Raw genomic sequence first — 13,042 nt, forward strand, 5'->3', positions numbered from 1 at the left:
AATATTCATAATAATGCTTCAAAAGGTATATCTAAAACCAACATTTTTTGGATAGACCGTGGAAGGATTTGAACCTCTGTTAGGTTTTTATTGCTGGGTCATTATTAGGCAGAATTACCCTCTATATTTGGTACAATGACAACTGTCTGAGTGGGGATTTCCCTCACTTTGGAGACCTTTCCTCTTACTTCCTTTTGTGTCTACAGGACAGGATGTGAAGAAGAATCTCCCCAATGAGACAAAGATAGCAAAAAATCTTTTAGGGAATTAGGCATTCTGTTTTCCAACCAAAATGAGAAAAACAAAGTTAGGACCTAATCTATACAATCTTCGTTCAGTTATTTCAGTAAATTGCTTAACGAAAATACTAGCACCTGAAAACACTGCAGTTTTATGTTAGGATACAGGCATCCCACTGCAAATTATCAATGCAGGTATAGCACATACAGTGGGGATCGAAAGTTTGGGCACCCCAGCTAAAAATTTGTATTAATGTGCATAAAGAAGCCAAGGAAAGATGGAAAAATCTCCAAAAGGCATCAAATTACAGATTAGACATTCTTAGAATATGTCAACAAAAGTTAGATTTTATTTCCATCATTTACACTTTCAAAATAACAGAAAACAAAAAAATGGCGTCTGCAAAAGTTTGGGCACCCTGCAGAATTTATAGCATGCACTGCCCCCTTTGGCAAGTATCACAGCTTGTAAACGCTTTTTGTAGCCAGCCAAGAGTCTTTCAATTCTTGTTTGAGGTATCTTTGCCCATTCTTCCTTACAAAAGTCTTCCAGTTCTTTGAGATTTCTGGGCTGTCTGTCATGCACTGTTCTTTTAAGGTCTATCCATAGATTTTCAATGATGTTGAGGTCAGGAGATTGTGAAGGCCATGGCAAAACCTTCAGTTTACGCCTCTTGATGTAATCCCCCGTGGATTTCGAGGTGTGTTTAGGATCATTATCCATTTGTAGAAGCCATCCTCTCTTTAACTTCAGCTTTTTCACAGATGGCATCAAGTTACCATCCAAAATTTGCTGAAATTTTATTAAATCCATTTTTCCTTCTACTCGTGAGATGTTCCCTGTGCCACTGGCTGCAACACAACCCCAAAGCATGATTGATCCAACCCCATGCTTAACAGTTGGACAGAGGTTCTTTTCGTTAAATTCTGTGCCCCTTCTTCTCCAAATGTACCTTTGCTCATTCCAGCCAAAAAGTTCAATTTTAACCTCATCGGTCCACAGAACTTGTTTCCAAAATGCATCAGGCTTGTCTATATGTTCATTTGCAAAGTTCAAACGATGATTTTTGTGGTGAGGACGTAGAAGAGGTTTTGTTCTGATGACTCTTCCATGAAGACCATATTTGTACAAGTATCTCTTTATAGTGGAATAGTGTACCACAACTCCAGTGTCTGCCAGATCTTTCTGGAGGGATCGTGCAGTCAAACGTGGGTTTTGAATTGTTTTTCTCACAATCCTGCGAGCTGTCCTGTCTGATATTTTTCTTGGTCTTCCAGATCTTGCTTTAACTTCCACTGGTCCTGATGACTGCCATTTCTTAATTACATTCCGAACAGAGGATATTGACATCTGAAAACGCTTTGCTATCTTCTTATAGCCTTCTCCAGCTTTGTGAGCGTCAACTATTTTCAGTTTCAGTTTTCTAGACAACTGCTTAGAAGAACCCATGGTGCTGATTGTTGGGGCAAGGTCAGATGAGTCTGGGCATTTAAAACCTTTGAGATTGACATCACCTGGTCTTCCCAGACGATGATTGAGAACAATCCATGACACTGGCAGGTCTCAGCTTGGCAAAGGGGGCAGTGCATGCTATAAATTCTGCAGGGTGCCCAAACTTTTGCAGACGCCATTTTTTTGTTTTCTGTTATTTTGAAAGTGTAAATGATGGAAATAAAATCTAACTTTTGTTGACATATTCTAAGAATGTCTAATCTGTAATTTGATGCCTGTTGGAGATTTTTCCATCTTTCCTTGGCTTCTTTATGCACATTAATACAAATTTTTAGCTGGGGTGCCCAAACTTTCGATCCCCACTGTATAATGCGTGGCTTGCTCGACTGATGACTAGAGATGAGCGAATTTCTCAAAAATTCGATTCGGCTGATTCGGCGAATTCCAGTGTGAAATTCGATTCGATGCGAATTTCTTCGCTACGAAGATGACTTATAAAAAGGGTTTCTAGGCTTCAGAGAGCCTTTAAATTAGTGCAGAACACTGTACCTTTAATTTAAATGCCCTTGGAGATGAGGAAAGAAAAGGAGAAGGATGAGAAGAAGGAGAAGGATGAGAAGAAGGAGAAGGAGAAGGATGAGAAGAAGGAGAAGGAGAAGGATGAGAAGAAGGAGAAGGAGAAGGATGAGAAGAAGGAGAAGGAGAAGGATGAGGAGAAGGAGAAGGATGAGAAGAAGGAGAAGGATGAGAAGAAGGAGAAGGAGAAGGATGAGAAGAAGGAGAAGGATGAGAAGAAGGAGAAGGAGAAGGATGAGAAGATGGAGAAGGAGAAGGATGAGAAGAAGGAGAAGGAGAAGGATGAGAAGAAGGAGAAGGAGAAGGATGAGAAGAAGGAGAAGGATGAGGAGAAGGAGAAGGATGAGAAGAAGGAGAAGGATGAGAAGAAGGAGAAGGATGAGAAGAAGGAGAAGGATGAGAAGAAGGAGAAGGAGAAGGATGAGAAGAAGGAGAAGGATGAGAAGAAGGAGAAGGATGAGAAGAAGGAGAAGGAGAAGGAGAAGGAGAAGCAGAAGGAGAAGGATGAGAAGAAGGAAAAGGAGAAGGATGAGAAGATGGAGAAGGAGAAGGATGAGAAGAAGGAGAAGGATGAGAAGAAGGAGAAGGATGAGAAGATGGAGAAGGAGAAGGATGAGAAGAAGGAGAAGGAGAAGGATGAGAAGAAGGAGAAGGAGAAGGATGAGAAGAAGGAGAAGGAGAAGGATGAGAAGAAGGAGAAGGAGAAGGATGAGAAGAAGGAGAAGGATGAGAAGAAGGAGAAGGAGAAGGATGAGAAGAAGGAGAAGGAGAAGGATGAGAAGAAGGAGAAGGATGAGAAGAAGGAGAAGGATGAGAAGAAGGATGAGAAGAAGGATGAGAAGAAGAAGGATGAGAAGAAGGACAGTTCTGTGACAGTTTCTGTCTATTTCTGACAGTTCTGGGACATTCACTCCATACAGCTGTTTCAACCGCTGTATGGAGGGAATGTCATGGAACTGTCAGAAATAGACTATTAATGACAGTTCTGGGACTGTCCTTCCATGCAGCGGTTGAAACATTGTATGTATTTGTTTCCATAAATGGATCCATTTATGGAAACAAATACATACAATGTTTCAACCGCTGTATGGAAGGACAGTCCCAGAACTGTCATTAATAGTCTATTTCTGACAGTTCTATGACATTCCCTCCATACAGCGGTTGAAACAGCTGTATGGAGTGAATGTCCCAGAACTGTCAGAAATAGACTATTTATGACAGTTCTGGGACATTCACTCCATACAGCGGTTGAAACATTGTATCTATTTTTTTCCATAAATGACATTCTGCAGATACACTTAGAGGAGCGCTGCAGATACATGGAAACAAATACATACAATGTTTCAACCGCTGCATGGAAGGACAGTCCCAGAACTGTCATTAATAGTCTATTTCTGACAGTTCCATGACATTCCCTCCATACAGCGGTTGAAACAGCTGTATGGAGTGATTGTCCCAGAACTGTCAGAAATAGTCTATTTCTGACAGTTCTGGGACATTCACTCCATACAGCTGTTTCAACCGCTGTATGGAGGGAATGTCATGGAACTGTCAGAAATAGACTATTAATGACAGTTCTGGGACTGTCCTTCCATACAGCGGTTGAAACATTGTATGTATTTGTTTCCATAAATGGATCCATTTATGGAAACAAATACATACAATGTTTCAACCGCTGTATGGAAGGACAGTCCCAGAACTGTCATTATTAGTCTATTTCTGACAGTTCTATGACATTCCCTCCATACAGCGGTTGAAACAGCTGTATGGAGTGAATGTCCCAGAACTGTCGGAAATAGACTATTTATGACAGTTCTGGGACTGTCCTTCCATACAGCGGTTGAAACATTGTATCTATTTTTTTCCATAAATGACATTCTGCAAATACACTTAGAGGAGCGCTGCAGATACACTTTTTGCCGGCTTGGAATTAATCTTATTTTCATCCTACTTCTTCTTCTTCATCCTCATCCTCATAAGAAGAAAAAGAAGAAGTAGGATGAAAATAAGAATAATTCCAAGCCGGCAAAAAGTGTATCTGCAGCGCTCCTCTAAGTGTATCTGCAGAATGTCATTTATGGAAAAAAATAGATACAATGTTTCAACCGCTGTATGGAGTGAATGTCCCAGAACTGTCATAAATAGTCTATTTCTGACAGTTCTGGGACATTCACTCCATACAGCTGTTTCAACCGCTGTATGGAGGGAATGTCATAGAACTGTCAGAAATAGACTATTTCTGACAGTTCTGGGACTGTCCTTCCATACAGCGGTTGAAACATTGTATGTATTTGTTTCCATAAATGGATCCATTTATGGAAACAAATACATACAATGTTTCAACCGCTGTATGGAAGGACAGTCCCAGAACTGTCATTAATAGTCTATTTCTGACAGTTCCATGACATTCCCTCCATACAGCGGTTGAAACAGCTGTATGGAGTGATTGTCCCAGAACTGTCAGAAATAGTCTATTTCTGACAGTTCTGGGACATTCACTCCATACAGCTGTTTCAACCGCTGTATGGAGGGAATGTCATGGAACTGTCAGAAATAGACTATTAATGACAGTTCTGGGACTGTCCTTCCATACAGCGGTTGAAACATTGTATGTATTTGTTTCCATAAATGGATCCATTTATGGAAACAAATACATACAATGTTTCAACCGCTGTATGGAAGGACAGTCCCAGAACTGTCATTATTAGTCTATTTCTGACAGTTCTATGACATTCCCTCCATACAGCGGTTGAAACAGCTGTATGGAGTGAATGTCCCAGAACTGTCGGAAATAGACTATTTATGACAGTTCTGGGACTGTCCTTCCATACAGCGGTTGAAACATTGTATCTATTTTTTTCCATAAATGACATTCTGCAAATACACTTAGAGGAGCGCTGCAGATACACTTTTTGCCGGCTTGGAATTAATCTTATTTTCATCCTACTTCTTCTTCTTCATCCTCATCCTCATAAGAAGAAAAAGAAGAAGTAGGATGAAAATAAGAATAATTCCAAGCCGGCAAAAAGTGTATCTGCAGCGCTCCTCTAAGTGTATCTGCAGAATGTCATTTATGGAAAAAAATAGATACAATGTTTCAACCGCTGTATGGAGTGAATGTCCCAGAACTGTCATAAATAGTCTATTTCTGACAGTTCTGGGACATTCACTCCATACAGCTGTTTCAACCGCTGTATGGAGGGAATGTCATAGAACTGTCAGAAATAGACTATTTCTGACAGTTCTGGGACTGTCCTTCCATACAGCGGTTGAAACATTGTATGTATTTGTTTCCATAAATGGATCCATTTATGGAAACAAATACATACAATGTTTCAACCGCTGTATGGAAGGACAGTCCCAGAACTGTCATTAATAGTCTATTTCTGACAGTTCCATGACATTCCCTCCATACAGCGGTTGAAACAGCTGTATGGAGTGATTGTCCCAGAACTGTCAGAAATAGTCTATTTCTGACAGTTCTGGGACATCCACTCCATACAGCTGTTTCAACCGCTGTATGGAGGGAATGTCATGGAACTGTCAGAAATAGACTATTAATGACAGTTCTGGGACTGTCCTTCCATACAGCGGTTGAAACATTGTATGTATTTGTTTCCATAAATGGATCCATTTATGGAAACAAATACATACAATGTTTCAACCGCTGTATGGAAGGACAGTCCCAGAACTGTCATTATTAGTCTATTTCTGACAGTTCTATGACATTCCCTCCATACAGCGGTTGAAACAGCTGTATGGAGTGAATGTCCCAGAACTGTCGGAAATAGACTATTTATGACAGTTCTGGGACTGTCCTTCCATACAGCGGTTGAAACATTGTATCTATTTTTTTCCATAAATGACATTCTGCAAATACACTTAGAGGAGCGCTGCAGATACACTTTTTGCCGGCTTGGAATTAATCTTATTTTCATCCTACTTCTTCTTCTTCATCCTCATCCTCATAAGAAGAAAAAGAAGAAGTAGGATGAAAATAAGAATAATTCCAAGCCGGCAAAAAGTGTATCTGCAGCGCTCCTCTAAGTGTATCTGCAGAATGTCATTTATGGAAAAAAATAGATACAATGTTTCAACCGCTGTATGGAGTGAATGTCCCAGAACTGTCATAAATAGTCTATTTCTGACAGTTCTGGGACATTCACTCCATACAGCTGTTTCAACCGCTGTATGGAGGGAATGTCATAGAACTGTCAGAAATAGACTATTTCTGACAGTTCTGGGACTGTCCTTCCATACAGCGGTTGAAACATTGTATGTATTTGTTTCCATAAATGGATCCATTTATGGAAACAAATACATACAATGTTTCAACCGCTGTATGGAAGGACAGTCCCAGAACTGTCATTAATAGTCTATTTCTGACAGTTCCATGACATTCCCTCCATACAGCGGTTTCCGGCAAAAAGTGTATGTGCAGAGTTCCTCTATTCTGCAGATACACTTAGAGGAGCTCTGCAGATACACTTAGAGGAGCTCTGCACATACACTTTTTGCCGGCTTGGAATTATTCTTATTTTCATCCTACTTCTTCTTCTTCTTCTTCATCCTCATCCTCATCCTCTTCTTCTTCTTCTGAGGATGAGGATGAGGATGAAGAAGAAGAAGAAGAAGAAGAAGTAGGATGAAAATAAGATTAATTCCAAGCCGGCAAAAAGTGTATGTGCAGAGCTCCTCTAAGTGTATCTGCAGAATAGAGGAACTCTGCACATACACTTTTTGCCGGCTTGCAATTATTCTTATTTTCATCCTACTTCTTCTTCCTCTTCTTCATCCTCTTCTTCTTCTTCTGAGGATGAGGATAAAGAAGAAGAAGAAGAAGAAGAAGTAGGATGAAAATAAGATTAATTCCAAACAGGCAAAAAGTGTATGTGCAGAGCTCCTCTAAGTGTATCTGCAGAATAGAGGAACTCTGCACATACACTTTTTGCCGGCTTGGAATTATTCTTATTTTCATCCTACTGCTTCTTCTTCTTCTTCATCCTCATCCTCATCCTCAGAAGAAGAGGATGAGGATGAGGATGAAGAAGAAGAAGAAGAAGAAGAAGTAGGATGAAAAGAAGAATAATTCCAAGCCGGCAAAAAGTGTATGTGCAGAGTTCCTCTATTTCTGACAGTTCTCTCACAGCTGCTTCACATGTACAGCGGTTGAAACATCTGTATCCTAAATGGAAACTAATAGATACAAATTGTATCTATTAGTTTCCATTTAGGATACAGATGTTTCAACCGCTGTACATGTGAAGAAGCTGTGAGAGAACTGTCAGAAATAGAGGAACTCTGCACATACACTTTTTGCCGGCTTGGAATTATTCTTCTTTTCATCCTACTTCTTCTTCTTCTTCTTCTTCATCCTCATCCTCATCCTCTTCTTCTGAGGATGAAGATGAAGAAGAAGAAGAAGTAGGATGAAAAGAAGAATAATTCCAAGCCGGCAAAAAGTGTATGTGCAGAGTTCCTCTATTTCTGACAGTTCTCTCACAGCTTCTTCACATGAACAGTGGTTGAAACATCTGTATCCTAAATGTAAACTAATAGATACAATGTTTCAACCGCTAAACATGTGTTCCTTCTGTCAGAGAACTGTCAGAAATAGCAGAGCTCACTGCAGGGACACTTTTGCCGGCTGATCGGGAAATGTTCGATTCGCGCACCCGAAGTAGGCAAAATTTCGGTTTCGCCGCGAATCGAATATTTCCTGAAATTCGACTCGAATTCCGGTTCGCCTGGTTCGATTCGCTCATCTCTACTGATGACCATAGAGCAGAGGGCTCAGTCCAAATTGATTTTGTTCCAGAAGTGGGTTGGGAAGTTATATACACCATACACAGCTACTGCATCTGTTAGTAAAATAAATACTTTGATATAAAAGACAGCTCTTTAAAGTTCACTAAAATCTGGAGTTCAGCTTTAAGAACAGGAACAATTGAGTACTGTCCGTGATACTTTTTTTATTTGGACTAACACAATTTTGAGGACAAGCTTTTGGGGAATGTCCCCTTCTTCAGGTCTAAGCAGTACTGCTTAGACCTGAAGAAGGGGACATTCCCCGAAAGCTTGTCCTCAAAATTGTATGTTAGTGCAAATAAAAAAAGTATCACGGACAGTACTCAATTGTTCCTGTCGCAAATGCACTAATACGGCTACAATCACCTCAAGCTTTAAGAACACATGCTTGAACAGATTTATTTTTTTTAAACCAGAGTTTAGTGTCACTTTAAAATGAATTAATACAAATAGTTTGGTGTTTTAGGAATCAATAAAATGTAGGATAGCATAGCCATGACAGGATGACACAATTCACTGAGCAGTATATGTACCATATAAATGCACAAACATGCTGGTTGAGATTACTTTTAAAACTAATCTCAGCTACAATGAAAAATGCTGAAGACCTGGGGCCACCTCCTTGTTGAGTATAATTACAATTGAATACACTAGCAGGTCTTAGTAATTAATTAAAGGGCCCTGGCTCTTCTATCAATTCCCAGTCTGCTGACCCTTAGATCTTCTCGAGAAAGGATCCCATAAGAATTTATGGGTCAACTTGTGCAGAGCACCATGGATGAGAGCTTTTTAAGATCAATTTAAGGTATGCAGTACCATTTGACCATTTACCTCATGTATATATTTTTGGAAGTCTAAATATTACCTCTTAAAATGTACATGACGCAAATATGCAAAAACAATTCACATTGAACAGCTATACTGTATGTGTGTGTGTATATATACAGTTGTGTTCAAAATAATAGCAGTCAGACATCACTAACCTGATCAATCACTGTTTTTGGTAGAAATTATATTTCTACATGGCAAATAATTTACTAGGAGGTGTAGTAGAGTAATAGAAATCCAACAGACCCAACAGTCATGACATGCATGCTGCTGATTCTGTGTAATTGAATCACTAATTGAAAGGGGCATGTTCAAAATAATAGCAGTGTGGAGTTCTATTAGTGAGGTCATTCATTCTTTGAAAAACAGGTGGCAATTATTGCCCTTATTTAAGGAAGGAAGGCAGCAAATGTTGTACATGCTGGTTACACTGCATTTCTCTCTGAAATTCTGAGGAAAATGGGTCGTTCCAGACATTGTTCAGAAGAACAGCGTACCTTGATTAAAAAGTTGATTGGAGAGGGGAAAACATATAAAGAAGTGCAGAAAATGATAGGCTGCTCAGCTAAAATGATCGCAAATGCTTTCAAATGGCAACCAAAACCTGAAAGACGTTGAAGAAAGCGAAAAACTACCATTCGAATGGATAGAAGAATAGCCAAAATGGCAAGGACTCAGCCAACAATCAGCTCCAGGAAGATCACAGATGGTCTAAAGTTACCTGTGAGTACTGTTAAAATTAGAAGACGCCTATGTGAAGCCAAGCTATCTGCAAGAAGCCCCCGTAAAGTCCCACTGTTGAAAAAAAAACATGTGCTGAAGAGGTTACAATTTGCCAAAGAGCACATTGACTGGCCTAAAGAAAAATGGCACAACATTTTGTGGACTGATAAAAGTAAGATTGTCTTTTTGGTTCTAGTGGCCGGAGACAGTTTGTCAGACGACCCCCAAACACTGAATTCAAGCCACAGTTCACTGTGAAGACAGTGAAGCATGGTTGCGCAAGCATCATGATATGGGGATGTTTCTCATACTATGGTGTTGGGCCTATTTATCGCATACCAGGGATCATGGATCAGTTTGAATACATCAGAATACTTGAAGAGGTCATGCTGCCTTATGCTGAAGAGGAAATGCCCTTGAAATGGGTGTTCCAACAAGACAGCGACCCCAAACACACCAGTAAACGTGCAACATCTTGGTTCCAGACCAACAAGATTGACGTTATGGAGTGGCCAGCCCAATCCCCGGATCTTAATCCAATAGAAAACTTGTGGGGTGACATCAAAAATGCAGTTTCTGAGGCAAAACCAAGAAATAGAGAAGAACGGTGGAATGTAGTCCAATCATCTTGGGCCGGAATACCTGTTCACAGGTGCCAGAAGCTGGTTTACTCCATGCAACACAGATGTACAGCAGTTCTCAGAAACAGTGCTTATACAACTAAATATTAATTAAGTGATTCAAAGGAAAGCAAAATCTTTAAACATTTTTCAATTTATATAGTGAATGTTTGAGTTTGCAAAGAAGAATACAAACACTGCTATTTGATTTAATTTGATATATTTTTCTTCATGTTTTGATTTGGAATTGAATGTGTAGTGTTCCCCATGCATTTGTGTGTATGGAAATAAAAGCTATTAGAAGGATTTTGAGCTTTATTCACTTTTTTCAACACACTGCTATTATTTTGAACACAACTGTATATATATACTGTACAGTATACATAAAACACAAATATACATATATACATACATAAACATATGTATTTATAATTTATATCAATGTTTAGCCCCGCTGCCCGCTGGTACTGATATTAGGAAGAAAGAAGCATTCTTCCTTACATCACAGTAGCTTCTTACCCAGCTTCTTGCGCTGAGGAATCTGGGACTAGGCTTTCAACCTCATCCCTTGAAAACCGAACACATATTAATTATACAGGTTCTGAGGTTAATTTAATGAAGATAAGGCACAAAGTGTGTGAGGGAATCACTTTGGGTGGGGGGCCCATGGAATACAGCCCCCTTTAGAGAGGTGGGGTGACCCCTGTCTCAGCTCCCCATATCCCTCTTACGTGTAAATCACCCTGTGCATGCTAAGGGTACAGAGTGGAATGTCCTGCTATTGTGTAGACATGTATAGGTGGGGGGTTCGTAATTGTTTAATGCCATGTGGTTGTCCCATTGTTCTATTGTGTGTCTTGCTTGGGAGCAAACTATTATGGGATGTATGTGTTTGTGTATTGGCTTGGTGGGGGGTGTCTGCTGTGTGTCTCTTGTTACTAAATGTATTGCCCCGCCCTGTGCATATACAGTATCTTGTATCTGTGTTAAAATAAAGCAGTCTTTTTTTTGGTTTCCTTCTCGTCTGGTGCTGTCTTGTCTTGTATGGTCAGCGGTGGTGTCCGTGGATCTGTGTTCGGACAGGGAAGTGGGAGTCTAACGGAAATACCCTAGTACAGTCGGGGTTCCGTTACAAAGTGAATTTAATTACCACCTTAATTGGCCACAGAATCTGTGTAACTAGTGTGTGTTTGGTTTTAAAGGGATGAGGTGGCAACCCTATCTGGGACAGAGATATTTTACAGAGATTTTTCAGATCTCTCCGGCCTCCTCTGTAAAAGTGAATGACAGAAAGGTGTGTCCTGTGATGAGAAGTGAAGAAAATGTTCTTTGTTCCTCACCTCAGCTTCCTAAACTAGCACACCTGAGAGATGAGCTGTGATCATCAGGATCTGGGCTTTTCTCTCTTTCATAAATGGACACCTTTATTTCCACTCTCTGCCTGAGGAATAAATTAGTTGATCTGTCCTCCTTCTGCATTTTCTACATATACCTATGATTTCATGGTGTGCAGAGGCAGGTTGTATAATAAAAGATTTTATTTAGGAAATAGGAAATTCACATAGGTTCATAACTTCTAAATATCTTGCTTTGTATTAATGTATGAATGTATTGAGCAAGTCATGGTTCTGCAGCCATTTTTGAAGCATGTGTATGTATATCTCTTGCCACATTTATGCACCTTCTTATAATCCTAATCAAGCCATCTTTACCCAGAATACAGCTTGCCCACCTTATGTACAATTTACTTATTAAGGGTGTAATGCCTGGCACATGCCACATATAAAAACCTCAGTATCCAGCAGTAGGCAGAAATTTCATGTGTTATTTGGTGTATGTTAGGTGACAGATCACAAGCACATACTGTACATTTACATGTTCTAAGATTTAATAATCAGTTTCAAATCTCAAAAAACTAAAACCTTGAGGCTTGAGGGGTATGTCAACGGTTTGAACAGAACAAGTTCCTCACCTTGAAATATATGTAAAAACTGAGCATTTCTTAGAGATTCTGTGTGATATATTTAACCTAGACTGAAATGAAATTATATATTCAATATTTACAGTAGGTTGAATCCATCACACAGAACTTTTGAGAAATGTTTCTTTTTTACTTATTTTTCACTTAACACAAAGTCACTGCCTTAATGCCCTCATAGATGATGAAAGATTAGTAGCAAAGATTTCAGGCACTCAGCAAAGGAGCACAGTAGCATATAAAATGTTTAATCCATGATGATGTGTTAGTAACATTTTGTATGTTACTGTACTTTTTTGCTGAAGTTACAAAGTTACATAGTTGGTAAGGTTGAATAAAGACACCAATTCATCCAGTTCAACAAGTGTGGGTGTGGATGGGTGTGTACAGAGGCGGACTGACCATTTGGAAACTCGGGCACTGCCCGAGGGCCCGGGGTCAGTAGAGGGCCCCATGAGATGCCCCTTGTACCTTTTTCATAGGCTTTTTTGAGTTTGGGCAAGGACACAGGGGCCCCATGATCCCCTATTGCCCGGTGGCCCCAAGAGTTGTCAGTCTGTGCCTGGGTGTGTATGTTGATACCATTTTTTATATCTCTGTATACTGGGATCACTAAGATGTCCATCTCAGAGTTTTTTTTTAGACTATTGACACTTCCCACTGATACTGCCGATTGTGGAAGTAAGTTCCCCATCCACACTGTTCTGACAGCAAAGCACCCCCCTACGCAGTTTAAGGTTAACCAGCTTCTGCTTATGCTAGAATCACCATTGAGGTTTTTGTAAATCACTATTATATGCCCTCTCAAGTGTCTCTG

At 39.8% G+C, this 13,042-nt stretch overlaps 1 long non-coding RNA gene across 1 annotated transcript in view; it reads left to right on the forward strand.

Moving 5' to 3' along the window:
- Positions 1-13,042, forward strand: part of LOC149472157 (uncharacterized) — a 41,646-nt gene that overhangs the window by 3,808 nt on the left and 24,796 nt on the right. The gene's annotated exons all lie outside the window — the stretch shown is intronic.

This window comes from Staurois parvus, unplaced genomic scaffold (genome assembly GCF_062004578.1).
Source record: "Staurois parvus isolate SC_StPar_1 unplaced genomic scaffold, SC_StPar_1.0 ptg000022l, whole genome shotgun sequence".
Lineage (NCBI taxonomy): Eukaryota > Metazoa > Chordata > Amphibia > Anura > Ranidae > Staurois > Staurois parvus.